The following is a 15,716-nucleotide window of genomic DNA, read 5'->3' on the forward strand; positions in this document are numbered from 1 at the left end:
CTGGGTTGTTGCCCTCCTACGGCCCCCTCCATGTCTCCTGGTGTACTGGCCTGTCTCCTTGTAGCGCCTCCAACCTCTGGACACTATGCTGACAGACTCATCAAACCTTCTTGCCACAGCTTGCATTGATGTGCCATCCTGGATGAGTTGCACTATCTGAGCCACTTGTGTGGGTTGTAGAGTTCGTCTCATGCTACCACGAGTGAGAAAACACAATCAACATTCAAAAGTGACCAAAACATTAGCCAGAAAACATTGATACTGAGATGTGTTCTGTGGTCCCCACCTGCAGAACTACTCCTTTATTGAGTACTAGATGGTGGCCCGATTCTAACGCATCAGGTATTCTAGAATATGCATGTCCACATAGTATATTGCCCAGCCCACGTAGTATATTGCCCAACCATGTAGTATGTTACCAAGCCACGTAGTATATTGCCCAGTCACGTAGTATATTGCCCAGTCACATAGTATATTGCCCAGCCACGCAGTATATTGCCCAGTCACGTAATATATTGCCCAGCCACGTAGTATATTGCACAGCCCACGTAGTACATTGCCCAGTCACGCAGTATATTGCCCAGTCACATAGTATATTGCCCAGTCATATAGTATATTGCCTAGCCGTGTAGTATATTGCACAGCCACGTAGTATAATGCCCAGTCACGTAGTATATTGCCCAGTCACGTAGTATATTGCCCAGTTATGCAGTATGTTGCCCAGTCACGTAGTATATTGCCCAGCGACGTAGTATATTGCCCAGCGACCTACTATTCAGCACAGAGCCACGTAGTATATTGCCCAGCTACGTAGTATATTGCCCAGTCACGTAGTATATTGGCCAGTCACGTAGTATATTGCCCAGACACGTAGGTATATAACACTGCCCACGCAGTATTTAGCAGTGTGTGCACCATATCCCTGTTAAAAAAAATAATTAAAATAAAAAATAGTTATACACCCACCCCTGGGATCCAGCGAAGCTGTGTGATGCGGCCGCCATCTTTCGTTCCCAGAATGCATTGCAAAATTACCCAGATGACTTAGCGGTCTCGCGAGACCGCTAAGTCTTCTGGGTAAGTTCGCAATGCATCTCTGGGAACAGAAGATGGCGGCCGGCGCGAGCGCATCGTCCGACGACGGAAGGTGAGAATAGCAGGTTTTTTGTTTTTTTATTATTTTTAACATTAGATCTTTTTACTATTGACACTGCATAGGCAGCATCAATAGTAAAAACTTGGTCACACAGGGTTAATAGCAGCGGTTACGGAGTTTGTTACCCGCGGCATAATGCGGTCCGTTACCGCTGGCATTAACCCTGTGTGAGCGGTGACCAGAGGTGAGTATGGAGCAGGCGCTGACTGTGGGGTGTATGGAGCGGGAAGTATGGAGCGGGCAACAGGGACACTGACTGCGGGGAGTATGGAGTGGGTGCCGGGGACACTGACTGCGGGGAGTGTGGAGCGGGCGGCAGCACTGTGACAGTAAAGGAGGGACTAATCGGACTCTGCCCCTCGCTGATTGGTCGCGGCAGCCATGACAGGCAGCTGGCGAGACCAATCAGCGACTTGGATTCCATGACTTGATAATTGCCAATAATTTCCATCTGTTGTCTATTCCATTTACACAACAGCATGTGAAATTGATTGTCAAACAGTGTCACTTCCCAGTGGACAGTTTGATTTCCAGGAGTTTGATTTACTTGGGGCTACAGTATATTCTGTTGTTTAAGTGTTCCCTCTATTTTTTTGAGCAGTGCATATACATACATTACATACACATATATTCATATATACATATATAACACACATACATTATATGTACCATATATATATATATATATATATATATATATATATATATATACTAGATGGTGGCCCAATTCTAACGCATCGGGTATTCTAGAATATGCATGTCCACGTAGTATATTGCACAGCTCACGTAGTATATTGGCCAGACACGTAGTATATTGCCCAACCATGTAGTATATTGCTCAGCCACATAGCATATTGCCCAGCTACATAGTATATTGCCCAGTGACGTATTATATTGCCCAGCCACGAAGTATATTGCCCAGCCACGCAGTATATTGCCCAGTCACGTAGTATATTGCCCAGTCACGTAGTATATTGCCCAGCTGCGTAGTATATTGCCCAGTGACATAGTATATTGCCCAGTCACGTAGTATACTGCACAGCTCACGTAGTATATTGGCCAGCCACGTAGTATATTGCCCAACCACGTAGTATATTGCCCAGCCACGTAGTATATTGCACAGTCACATAGTATATTGCCCAGTCACGTAGTATATTGCCTAGTCACCTAGTATATTGCCCAGCTAAGTAGTATATTGCCCAGTGACATAGTATATTGCCCAGCCACGTAGTATATTGCCCAGCCACATAGTATATTGCCCAGCCACGTAGTATATTGCCTAGTCATGTAGAATATTGCCCAGTCATGTAGTATATTGCCCAGTGACGTAGTATATTGCCAGCCACGTAGTATACAGCACAGAACCACGTAGTATACAGCACAGCCACGTAGTATACTGCCCAGTTACGTAGTATATTGCCCAGTCACGTAGTATATTGCCCAGCCACATATGTAACAGGTTAAACATAAAAAATAAACATATACTCACCTTCCGAGGGCCCATTGTAGTGCTGGCGCTTGTGTGCGGTGCAGGTTCCAGGATTGGTATGAGTGCAGGACCTTTGATGATGTCGCGGTCACATGACCATGACGTCATGGAAGGTCCTTCTCACATAGCATCCTTTGCACTGGAACCTGCAGCTTGCACTGTTGGAGGGTGAGAATAACCTTTTTTTCATTATTCTTATTTGTAACACTAGATCTTTTTACTATTGATCTGCATACGCAGCATCAATAGTAAAAAGTTGGACACACAGGGTTAATAGCTGAGTAACCTGAGTGCGTTACCCCGTGCTCCAGTAACGCTGCCATTAACCCTGTGTGAGGGCTGACTGGATGACTGGAGGGGAGTATGGAGCGGGCACTGACTGCGGGGAGGAAAGAGCGGTCATATTGCCACCGGACTGTGGCCGTCGCTGATTGGTCGTGGCAATGGTCGTGGGCATTTTGCCACGACCAATCAGCGACTTGGATTTTTATGACAGACAGAGGCCGCGACCAATGAATATCTGTGACAGACAGAAAGACAGGCAGAAAGACAGACAGACAGACGGAAGTGACCCTTAGACAAATATATAGTAGATATATATAGTACTACTGTAATTTCTTTTAAAAATGCTCTCAGTAGCTCATCCAATAAATATTTTGCAAAATTTTACTTAACATTTAGAAAATAGAACAGTAGTTGCATATATGTGGAGAGCATGTATATTTCTTTCTTTTTTTCTTTTGACAGCTATAATCTACAACCAACAGGTGGCAGAAGAAAGCTATCGTTCTTGGTAAAACACAAATCACCTGCACATTTTACAGCAAGACTGTTCTGATTATTATAATATGGAGCATGGATGAAAAGACAGATACAAAGTAAAGATGATTGATAGATAGATAATAGATAGATAGATAGATAGATAGATAGATAGATGATAGATAGATAGATAATAGACAGATAGATAGATAGATAGATAGATAGATAGATAGATAGATAGATAGATAGATAGATAGATAGATAATAGACAGATAGATAGATGATAGATAGATAGATAATAGATAGCTACAGTAGATAGATAATAGATAGATATAAAGATAGATAGATAATAGACAGATAGATAGATGATAGATAGATAGATAATAGATAGCTACAGTAGATAGATAATAGATAGATATAAAGATAGATAGATAATAGACAGATAGATAGATAGATAATAGATAGATAGATAATAGATAGCTACAGTAGATAGATAATAGATAGATATAAAGATAGATAGATAATAGACAGATAGATAGATAGATAATAGATAGATATAAAGATAGATAGATAAATAATAGATAGATAGATAGATAGATAGATAGATAGATAGATAGATAGATAAATAATAGATAGATAGATAAATAATAGATAGATAGATAGATAGATAGATAGATAGATAGATAGATAGATAGATAGAAAGATTGATACATGGTAGATAGATAATTTAATTCAAGAATGTTTATAAATATAGCAATAATACATTTCCCATAATACATTTGTGCCTAGACACCTAATAGTGACTTACGCAGACAATTCTTACTCATAGTTATCTAATGTAAATCATAATCCATTACTTTCACAAGTTACATGTAATCACTAAATATGGATAATACTTGTATAATAAAGAAACACGTTGAAAGGTAAAACAAACACATTTCTCTGACATTACTGTATATTTTATGAGTGCTCGTAGATAGAATTTCAGTCCATACATTAAAAGGCCTTATAGCAGGAATGTTACAAACACTGAATAGATATAGTTTAATATCCAGTTTTGGCCGACTGTCTGCCTTCCTCTAAGCATACTGTATGCAAACCAGTTGTAGTCACAATTTGAAATGAAATCCAGAATTATACGTTCATCCACTGACTATTGAGATCCCCCAGAACTAACCTTATGGTATAGCATCAGGAAAATCAAAATATTGGCAAATCTCAGACAGCATCTGCAAAAAATATGAGTGATGTCAGTTCTTATATGTTGTCCAATATCGCATGATGAGTTCCAGAATACATGTTTGCAATTATGATTTTATGTTTAAAAAAAAAAAAAAAAAAAGGAAAATCAGAATTTAATCAGTGACTACAAAAATAGTTTCAGGAGAAACATAAAAACGTGAGTTGCATCCTCGCATGGGGAAAAACTGTAACTTTTTTTTGCTGAGCAAACATCACCTCCCACCATAACGCTTAATAAGCAGCATTTGTACAGATATACCCATATACGTAGATAGCTGATAAAACTATTTGTTTTATAGAATGTATTATATCTTTTCAATATAGGACTGTAAATCATATAATTTAAAAGAAAAGAACTTCCATTCTGCTCTGCTACATCTGTGCATATAGATGTATAAATATTATGTTATGGCGCTATTCATTTACGGAAGCGAAGGAGAACAGATTTGAGCATTTTTTAGCACTTTTTAGCATTTTCGCTGTATGTTATTTTTATATTGTACATTTAAGGTATTAACCAATTGATACAATCCGTCCTACGCAGAATTCAATAGGACTCTACCCTTGTCAATTGCAACATTATATACATGTATAAAATATTTGAAATAATATTGTGTGCATGGCTGCTATAGTTCCTTCACGTACAGAATAAGTGGAGGGGATTGAGTTGTATACATGATGCAATCAGTGTCTCCACGGCAGCAGTAATTTGTTCTTTGGGGGGTGCCCTTATATACGTAAGTGCCTTATGTCACATCCGAGACAAGAACGACATACATAGAGTTCTTCTGCTCCTTTCAGCTTTATTTATACAAAAGCTTTGCAGTAGAATTGATTCTATTTCTTCAATATATACTTATTTGATCTATTTTTCCTTTCATTTCTATACATTATACATAAAAATCATTTTTTGTTCCCATTCAGCCCACGTAGCGGAACTCTATGTCAATGTAAAGACGCATTTGTATATTTGTAACTATATCAATCTGCACTTCCTTTCCGTTTTGGACATGGAACGGTATAACAGAACAACACCGGCTAAGAAAGTCAAAGATTCGTTTGCAAATATAAAACATAATCAATCTTGGTAAAATGGTGCAATATATTAGGGAGCTGAAACAATAGCTCTTCCCTAATGCAATGTTATTACCAGAAAGGCTTCCTTTAGCTACGAGAAGGTAGAAAAAAAATAAGGAGCTAAAAAAAAAACAATTAGTTTTCAATGGAAAGTTATCGCTCCAAAAACGTAGCAAAAAGGCTCAGTGTGGACACACCCTCAGATTGCAAGTAATATCTGCCTAAATAGGTAGAACTAATAGAAAACCTGTATAAAAAAAGCTATTTCTCAGTGATAAATTATTACAAAACCATTTTAAGATGAAAGCAGTAAATTAAAATGTCACTAGGTATAGTACTAGACAGTAAGATTTATGGCAAACTTTAAAATTCACTCTCATTCTGTAGTACATGTTGATATAGCACTGCATACATATCTATATATACATATTTATATTTGTATATATGTATATATATATACACATATACTGTATATATACAGTACTGTATATATATATATATATATATACATATATATATATACATACATACAATTTTGTGAAATGTATGTATCTAAAAATAAAAGTGTATATATATACATATATATATATATATATATATATATATATAAGTGTATTTATAACATTGTTATAAATAACAATACTTGTATTTTTCGATATATAAATGCATAAAATAATATCAAACAACCAACAATTAATATTCCCGGTCCTGTTTTCCTTCAAATGTGAAGATATGTTACATGTTGATTCTGGGAAGAAGAAGGAATCTCCTCCTGTCGAATAGCTTTACATTTGGTTAAAAAGTGATATTATCATCTCTGAATATTCATGACATATCCGCCTCTGGGACCTGAGCCTATGTCAATAAGCGGGGAGCTCTTGTCCCCTATCTGTCAGTGGTAAGGTGCCCACTGATGTGTTTCTCTTTCCATTATCTTGCATGGGACCCTAACCTATTCCATTCCCTGGGATGGAAATACCCCTTTACAAAGTAGTTCTATACATAGCTATAGGAAAACCAAAAATAATCTGTAGGATTTCATTTAATTTCAGATTCCATTTGTCCTGCGGATACCGGCTGCTTTATGATGATCCTCAGTCAGGAGTCTGGTGACCAAGCTCTGGGAATGTGACATTCTCTACAGCTTATTATTCCCCTGCAGCTTAAGGAAGTATTTGGAATAATAACTGTACTTTAGAATTACTCTTTAAACAATTATGTTACGTATTTTGTAATTTGGTTCTGAAGTGGATTTCCTCTTTAAGGTCTAAATCACGTGAAGATCCCCCGAACTCCCCATGTGCCACCATAACGGAGCAGCAGCTTACTAAAAATATGTAGAATTCCTCTCTATTCTTGTCTCATAGTTTTCCTCCATTAGTGGCAAGGTCCTATAGAATATGGAGCAGAATGTGGAATCTGACAGATTGGTTCAAAAATGCCACATATTTAGGGAGCTGGACCTGCTGTGCATCTTAGATTGGAGCTTCAACTTGGACATCTGCAACCTTTACATAGACTTCTCTATTCTGTCCAACTCAAAGGTTGCACAGTGTGATAATACCGTTGTGTGAATGAGACCTTAAATGCTATGTTGTCAAGAAAAACACTTGAACTTGGCAAGATGAAATACACTGCATTACCATATACAAGTGGAAACATGGAAGCCTTCTGCACCAGGCTGTAGACGGCACATGGAGACTTGACTGGAGGCTTTACCACAATTTACAATGAGCCACCAGCGAAGGGCTATAGTTATTCCACAAGGTACAGAAATAAAAGGCTTTGACATTGTGTGTTTTTGTGTCGTTGTGCCTAGTGGAATAAATAATGTCATTAAGCTTCACTCAGAAAAAGTCCTTTTGGTTCCTGCACGTTCTGCTGGAGACTTGTTACCAGATTAATTCCCTGATTTATGGCTAAATAAAGAACATAACCCAATAACACACTGTGATATGTGGCTTATACATAGAATGTTTTCATGGATTAATATACAGCAGACATTTATAGTATTAACATATATATAAGAGCTGGAAAGCAAAACTATAGGAGGAATTTTTCCACCAACATAGAAGAGGATTCTTTACTGTTAGGGCAGTGAGAATCTGGAATTGCTTGCCCGAGGAGGTGGTGATGGCGAACTCAGTCGAGGGGTTCAAGAGAGGCCTTGATGTCTTCCTGGAGCAGAACAATATTGTATCATACAATTATTAGGTTCTGTAGAAGGACGTAGATCTGGGTATTTATTATGATGGAATATAGGCTGAACTGGATGGACAAATGTCTTTTTTCGGCCTTACTAACTATGTTACTATGTTACTATGTTACTATGAATGAAAAAGAACAAAGCCAGGACTGTGATCACACTACAATAATTACTCAATGGCGATATGTTATAATAATATCTAGCTTTAATTAAAGGTATTTTGTGATATTCCTACATCCAAAGGGTTAAAACAAATGAAAACATTATTTACAACGTATATGCCTCATGAGCCGAGTGTTCTTCTAAGGATAGTGATGTCCCCGCATTCCTTGGTCTTGCCCACATTTCATTTACTATGGCCTCTGTATACAGGCATTTACTGTAGATTGGTGAATGTGCTCCAATGTCCCTGCATATATCCATCTTCAGCTGTCGCCTTCCTGAAGCAGAAACTCATATTGTGGATCATTTATATTCTTACTTCCATTGTTGACCAAGAGGAGCCAGAACTCCTTCCATCAGGATAATCTGTACAGTCATGGTGTCAATCAGCCCTGGGATGCCCAATAATGAATCCTGGTTGTGTATGCCTCCCAATTTACTCTCTTGAAATCCCTACTCTCTTCTCATATTCCCTTTGTCCTTCATTGCTGCTCCTTTAGGCCTGCAATAATAAAGTTACGCATCACTCAACGTTACATGTCGCGATGGTTGACAGCACTGGAGTAACTTGAAGGTCATGGGCCCCAATGCAAAAGCTCCAACAGGAGCCTCCAATTATTGCAAGTCTTTAATAATATTGGTCTTTCCATATGGGCCAAAGAGACATTTTGGGCAACCTGGGCTCCCTGGCCCGGAGCGATTGCAACCCCTGTACCTATTATAGTTATGTTCCTGTCTGACGGCCTAGTTGCGTGTTGGCATTGGCCTTTTATCATGTTGGAATTGCTGCATAAATCATGCAGCAATTACAAACTGGTAATTTGGTGAAGAAACAAGAACACATAGGAATAAGACCTGAAGGGTCCTTCATGGACCATTGCAAATGTTGGGAGCAATATCCATGTTGTACGCAATAAGTGTTGGTACCAGACATGTTAATATACATACATAGGTAATTTAGTGACACATTCTACAGACAAAAAAGGAAGGCAGCCGACAGTACATCAATAGTGGGATGCCCGCTCCAGTCCAACGACCCAATTGGAAATGAACAGTCTTCAAAGTAAAAGGAACAGCATCCAGTCCAGGTGATAAATGAAATCCAATGTCTTTATTCTGCCATTAAGCCATAATGCATTATGGCAGAATAAAGACATTGGATTTCTTTTATCACCTGGACTGGATGCTGTTCCTTTTACTTTGAACATTGTACGGACAATCCACAAGGTAAATTGGTATATATAGAGACCTTTGAAGTCACCTGGTCCGTTCTAAAGTTGTGTTAGGTGTGCATGGGTATACACCTGCTAACACTTTGGTATGTAGGTATGTTCATACTAGCATACATTGAGAAAGGCCAAGGTATTTGACTGGCTTACACTACTTTTTGTATCGGACCTCATTGAGAAGTAAGTGTGGAATCTGTTTTTTTCAGTGCAAAAAAAATCTCAAAATGATCTTACTCATTAAAAAGTAAAAAAACAAAACTGACTCGGATGAAGCACTGATGACACGCATGTAATGTATCTTTTTTTTTCATGGACCCATTGATTTGAATTGGTGAGTTTGATTCTCTAATCTGATCCAAATCAGACATTTCTACTATTTATTTTGCAGACAATCGGTCTACAAAAAAACAGACAGTGAACAGCCCCATAAACTACAATGGATGCATGTTCTATTCATGTAAAATACAGATAAAAAATGTACATGAAAAAATTACTTGTGAAGAGTCCTTAGACAGAGCTCACTCATCCATATTTTACAGTGAATGAATGGACCAAAATTCCCAGACCGGCTGTGGGCCTCCTAACTCACACTGATAGCTTTCTGAGTAGAAAAGAGGCCATTGGTTCAGATTAGTATACACATGGTCAGTCTGGGAATTGTGGTTGGTACAAGAAGTTGTGAATTAAAGCTTATGTCTCATTCTGACATTCATGATTTGCCATATGTTTTTCCTTGATTTTCATCAGTATTTGGTCAGTGCCAGTTTTTTCCATCAGTGTTTGGTCAGTGCCAGTTTTTACCATCAGTGTTTGGTCAGTGACAGGTTTTTCCATTAGTGTTTGGTCAGTGTCAGTTTTTACCATCAGTGTTTGGTCCAGGTGTCCGTTTTTACCATTAGTGTTTGGTCCAGGTGTCAGTTTTTTCCATCAGTGTTTGGTCAGTGTCAGTTTTTACCATCAGTGTTTGGTCAGTGCCAGTTTTTACCATCAGTGTTTGGTCAGTGACAGGTTTTTCCATTAGTGTTTGGTCAGTGTCAGTTTTTACCATCAGTGTTTGGTCCAGGTGTCAGTTTTTACCATTAGTGTTTGGTCCAGGTGTCAGTTTTTTCCATCAGTGTTTGGTCAGTGTCAGTTTTTACCATCAGTGTTTGGTCAGTGCCAGTTTGTACCATAAGTGTTTGGTCAGTGCCAGGTTTTTTCATCAGTGTTTGGTCAGTGCCACGTTTTTACCATCAGCGTTTGGTCAGTGACAGGTTTTTCCATCAGTGTTTGGTCAATGTCAGTTTTTACCATCAGTGTTTGGTCAGTGCCAGTTTTTACCATCAGTGTTTGGTCAATGCCAGGTTTTCCATCAGTGTTTGGTCAGTGACAGGTTTTTCCATCAGTGTTGGGTCAGTGCCAGGTTTTTCCATCAGTGTTTTGTCAGTACCACAGTTTTACCATCCGCATTTGGTCAGTGCCAGTTTCTACCATCAGTATTTGGGCAGTGCCAGTTATTACCATCAGTGTTTGGTCAGTGACAGGTTTTTCCATTAGTGAATGGTCAGTGTCAGTTTTTACCATCAGTGTTTGGTCAGTGTCAGTTTTTACCATCAGTGTTTGGTCAGTGCTGGTTTTTACCATCAGTGTTTGGTCAGTGCCACGTTATTCCATCAGTGTTTGGTCAGTGTCAGTTTTTACCATCAGTGTTTGGTCAGTGTCAGTTTTTACCATGAGTGTTTGGTCAGTGCCACATTTTTCCATCAGTGTTTGGTCAGTGTCAGTTTTTACCATCAGTGTTTGGTCAGTGCCACATTTTTCCATCAGTGTTTGGTCAGTGTCAGTTTTTACCATGAGTGTTTGGTCAGTGCCAGGTTTTTCCATCAGTGTTTGGTCAGTGTCAGTTTTTAACATCAGTGTTTGGTCAGTGCTGGTTTTTACCATCAGTGGTTGGTCAGTGCCACGTTTTTTCATCAGTGTTTGGTCAGTGTCAGTTTTTACCATCAGTGTTTGGTCAGTTCCAGTTTTTCCATCAGTGTTTGGTCAGTGCCACATTTTTCCATCAGTGTTTGGTCAGTGTCAGTTTTTACCATCAGTGTTTGGTCAGTGTCAGTCAAACCATCAGTGTTTCATTAGTGATTTTCATGTATGAAAAAATGGATGAATATTAATCATGGACATGACATGGATTGTACATGTAAGCCATCCATATGCTCTCCGTGATTTCCAAATATCAGACTTATCTTCATGATTTCTTTGCGAATATACAGTCTGCAAAAAATAAGGACATATAAACAGCTATATACATTTTAAAGGGTTTGTGTTCTAAATGTAAAAATGGATGTCTGAATGATGCGATAGAAAGAAACTTTGATTGCTCATTAATGAGAATTTTTGGATTTTAACACATTTGGAATTATTGGATGGGCTTAGAAATATTCCCACAACATGTAATGAGACACACACTATGAAGACAGGTCATTAAAATATACCCATATACATATTTGGTAATTATTTTACTTTTGAATTAGATTTGACACAGATAACATGAGAACGAAAGGTTTTATTATTATAAAAATTATTATTATCGCTGTCAATATTATTTTTAAGTAATCACTTACATTTATTAAGATTAGGATGGGGTAATTTTTAAGTTATTTTTCTTCTAAAATATTGAAAAGTTGAATTTTTTTTAATCTGACATAATATATTGAACATCAGTTTAATGACAGGAACCCCTCCAGTGACAAGTCTGATTACCTTATGTCATCATTCAGATCTACATGTGCGCAGTATCAGAGGTGCCACTTCTCAAAAAAATTATAGATATTTGACACTGATAAGTGAGGGGAAACAAAACTAAAGAAAACATCAATTCCTAGGAGACAATACAAAGATACAGCTCATAAAACAACACTTCCAGGGTGTTTTGCCTTGTTGATTGCTCACCGCACACCCAAGTCGTTAGCTAATAAGAACAATGAGCTGAATGGAATGTCTTATTACTTAAGTATAATCTCTAAAGGCTCTAGAGGTGTGGGCTCTAATGTAGTCTGACTGGAATCTTGAGGTAGGATGGAGGAAGACATATTTAAACAAGGCAGCTTGTAAAAGCACATTCACTTATGTGGTCGAGCTCACAAAGACTTTTTTTTTTGCCACCGGCAGATGATGCTCGGAATGAATGACTGGGACCCTAAGGAAGATTGCCACAGGCCTAGACTGGAAAACAAATCCCTTTTTTTCTGAATTAAGCTTTTATTGGTCTATTCAGCAAAAACAAACTTACAAACGCTCAAAATTCAGCTATGTGCCCAAGCATGAGCAAGAGGATTTTTGTTGTCAAGTAAAATAATAGGTTACATAGCAAATAGCTGTTTTAATAACTATTTCAAAGATCAAACCTGTCATTCAGGGAGCTTGCTTCTCTTTCCCACAGTGAAGGCAACATTCTCCCACTTCAAGATCCATTGTATCTTTGATGATTTTTACAAGAGTATCGCAAACTTGCTAATAGAAACTTTTTAGTGCAACTTTGTGCTTCCCAGTTGTTATTTTACCTTTAAAAGACTTAACGACAAACGTGAAAATGAGAGAAAAAAAATCACCAGTAGTTTAACAAAAATAGTAAGCACAAAACTTTATCACAGCTCCACACAATCTCTAAGTTGTACAAAACTAAAATATTTATAATATGGGGCGCATAAATGATTATGGTCTCCTGCTGACCCTCCATGTGCCTCAAATAAAAGAAATGTGCCATATTGCTTCAGTTACAGTCTAATGGGGGTATTATTTCTTATCAGAGGAGAATATTTCGGTAACATGGATTCACAAGGAACAATACGGAAACCTTTCCATAGTAGGAAGCCATAGGGCAATGTGAAACATGCTATTTTAAAGTAAAAACTTTACAATGCAAAAATGTGCAAATAATTTAATAATTTCAGTCTTGTAATATATATATATACCATATATGTATATATATATATATATATATATATATATATATATATACCGTATATATGTATATATGTCTTTATATCTATATATAAGCACATGGATATATCTCAATATATTTATATTGTCTGTATTAATTTTATTTAGGCTATACTGGATCCTAAACTGTTTCCTATCAAACCAACAGACTAATGGTCAATGTGTAGAACGCCTGCTCTCCTCTTGGTTCCCTCTAAATACCCCTGACTTAAGTGACAAACAGAAGGGCTCTCGCATTTTAGAGTATGACTCCATTTAGCCAACATCAATGGGTCTCGATTGTGGCTGGAGTATAGGATGACCACATGAAAAATGTATGTAGCTCATTAACAAATTCAAAAAATCTTCAGGAATAAAACCAAAAAGAAAATACATCAACATTTTTAATCAGAGTGGTTCCCTAATTGCTTACCTTGTTTTTTTCCTTTGCTCTTCTGAAATTACAAGTTATGTTGTCAGTTCTGTGCTAGCAACAACTGCAGAATTATTACAGTTCATAGATAGCAAGAAGCCAAAGCAAACGGCTAAAATAATAATAAAACATCATATGATGATGTAGTGACAACTAGATATCACCTAATGGGAAATATAATGGCTATTTGTCACACATTAAATTTAAAGTGACCTACAAGACATTATTATTTATCATCTACCAATGGTAAGCCTGCTAGAGATTCTGATTTGGGTGGAGTTTGATGTCGTAGGGGCTGAGCTAGTGTGCTCCATTCTATATGAACTACAGAAATGCTTCATAGTGGGGGTCTTAAATGGATGCTTTGCCTCCTACATCTTTCCAAATTCAAATGGCCCCTACGTAAAGAGTTTTTCTCATAACTGACATTTACCACCTACCCATAGATGACATACCACTTGATTGCCACTCCGTAAAACTCTTCCTTAGGGTCCATTCAAATCAGTCCGATCATGAACTGCAATGCACGGACTGGCAATGGCTCTCCTGACGCGAGCATGACAGACTCATAGAAATCTATAAAGCTGACATGCCCCGGTCAGGAGACCTGCAGCCAGTCCGTACTCAGACTGATGTACATGGATGTCTGAATGAACCCTTACTGTGGTTGTGCAGTGAGGAGGAACAGAAGGATTGAGATATGGGGTTCCCATCAGCTATAACTAGGGGAAGACATGTTTGGTTATGAAAATTCTTTGCAGTAGGCCACCATAAAATGCATGGAAGGGCCAAGTACTTTCTATTGGAGCAGCCCGCTCTTTTTGACTCCTGGAGGGAGGGCTTTGAGTAGAGGACCTACCTCTGTTATGTTCACATGCAGTAATATAAAAAAATATATACTTTTGGATAATATTATGTAAATTCTAAATAGTGGTTTAACCCCTTTACCCCCAAGGCTGGTTTGCACGTTAATGACCAGGCCAATTTTTACAATTCTGACCACTGTCCCTTTATGAGGTTATAACTCCGAAACGCTTCAACGGATCCTGGTGATTCTGACAGTCTTTTCTCGTTACATATTGTACTTCATGATAGTGGTAAAATTTCTTTGATAGTACCTGCGTTTATTTGTGAAAAAAATGGAAATTTGGCGAAAATTTTGAAAATTTCGCAATTTTCAAACTTTGAATTTTTATGCAATTAAATCACAGAGATATGTCACACAAAATACTTAATAAGTAACATTTCCCACATGTCTCCTTTACATCAGCATAATTTTGGAACCAATTTTTTTTTTTGTTAGGGAGTTATAAGGGTTAAAAGTTGACCAGCAATTTCTCATTTTTACAACACCATTTTTTTTTAGGGACCACGTCTCATTTGAAGTCATTTTGAGGGGTCTATATGATAGAAAATGCCCAAGTGTGACACCATTCTAAAAACTGCACCCCTCAAGGTGCTCAAAACCACATTCAAGAAGTTTATTAACCCTTCAGGTGTTTAATAGGAATTTTTGGAATGTTTAAATAAAAATGAACATTTAACTTTTTTACACAAAAAATTTACTTCAGCTCCAATTTGTTTTGTTTTACCAAGGGTAACAGGAGAAATTGGACCCAAAAAGTTGTTGTCCAATTTGTCCTGAGTACGCTGATACCCCATATGTGGCAGTAAACCACTGTTTGGGCGCATGGGAGAGCTCGGAAGGGAAGGAGCGCTATTTGACTTTTCAATGCAAAATTGACAGGAATTGAGATGGGACGCCATGTTGCGTTTGGAGAGCCACTGATGTGCCTAAACATTGAAACCCCCCACAAGTGACACCATTTTGGAAAGTAGACCCCCTAAGGAACTTATCTGGATGTGTGGTGAGCACTTTGACCCACCAAGTGCTTCACAGAAGTTTATAATGCAGAACCGTAAAAATAAAAAATCATTTTTTCACAAAAATTATATTTTTGCCCCCAATTTTTTATTTTTCCAAGGGTAAGAGAAGAAATTAGACC

Source organism: Ranitomeya imitator, chromosome 4 (assembly GCF_032444005.1).
Source record: "Ranitomeya imitator isolate aRanImi1 chromosome 4, aRanImi1.pri, whole genome shotgun sequence".
Classification (NCBI taxonomy): domain Eukaryota; kingdom Metazoa; phylum Chordata; class Amphibia; order Anura; family Dendrobatidae; genus Ranitomeya; species Ranitomeya imitator.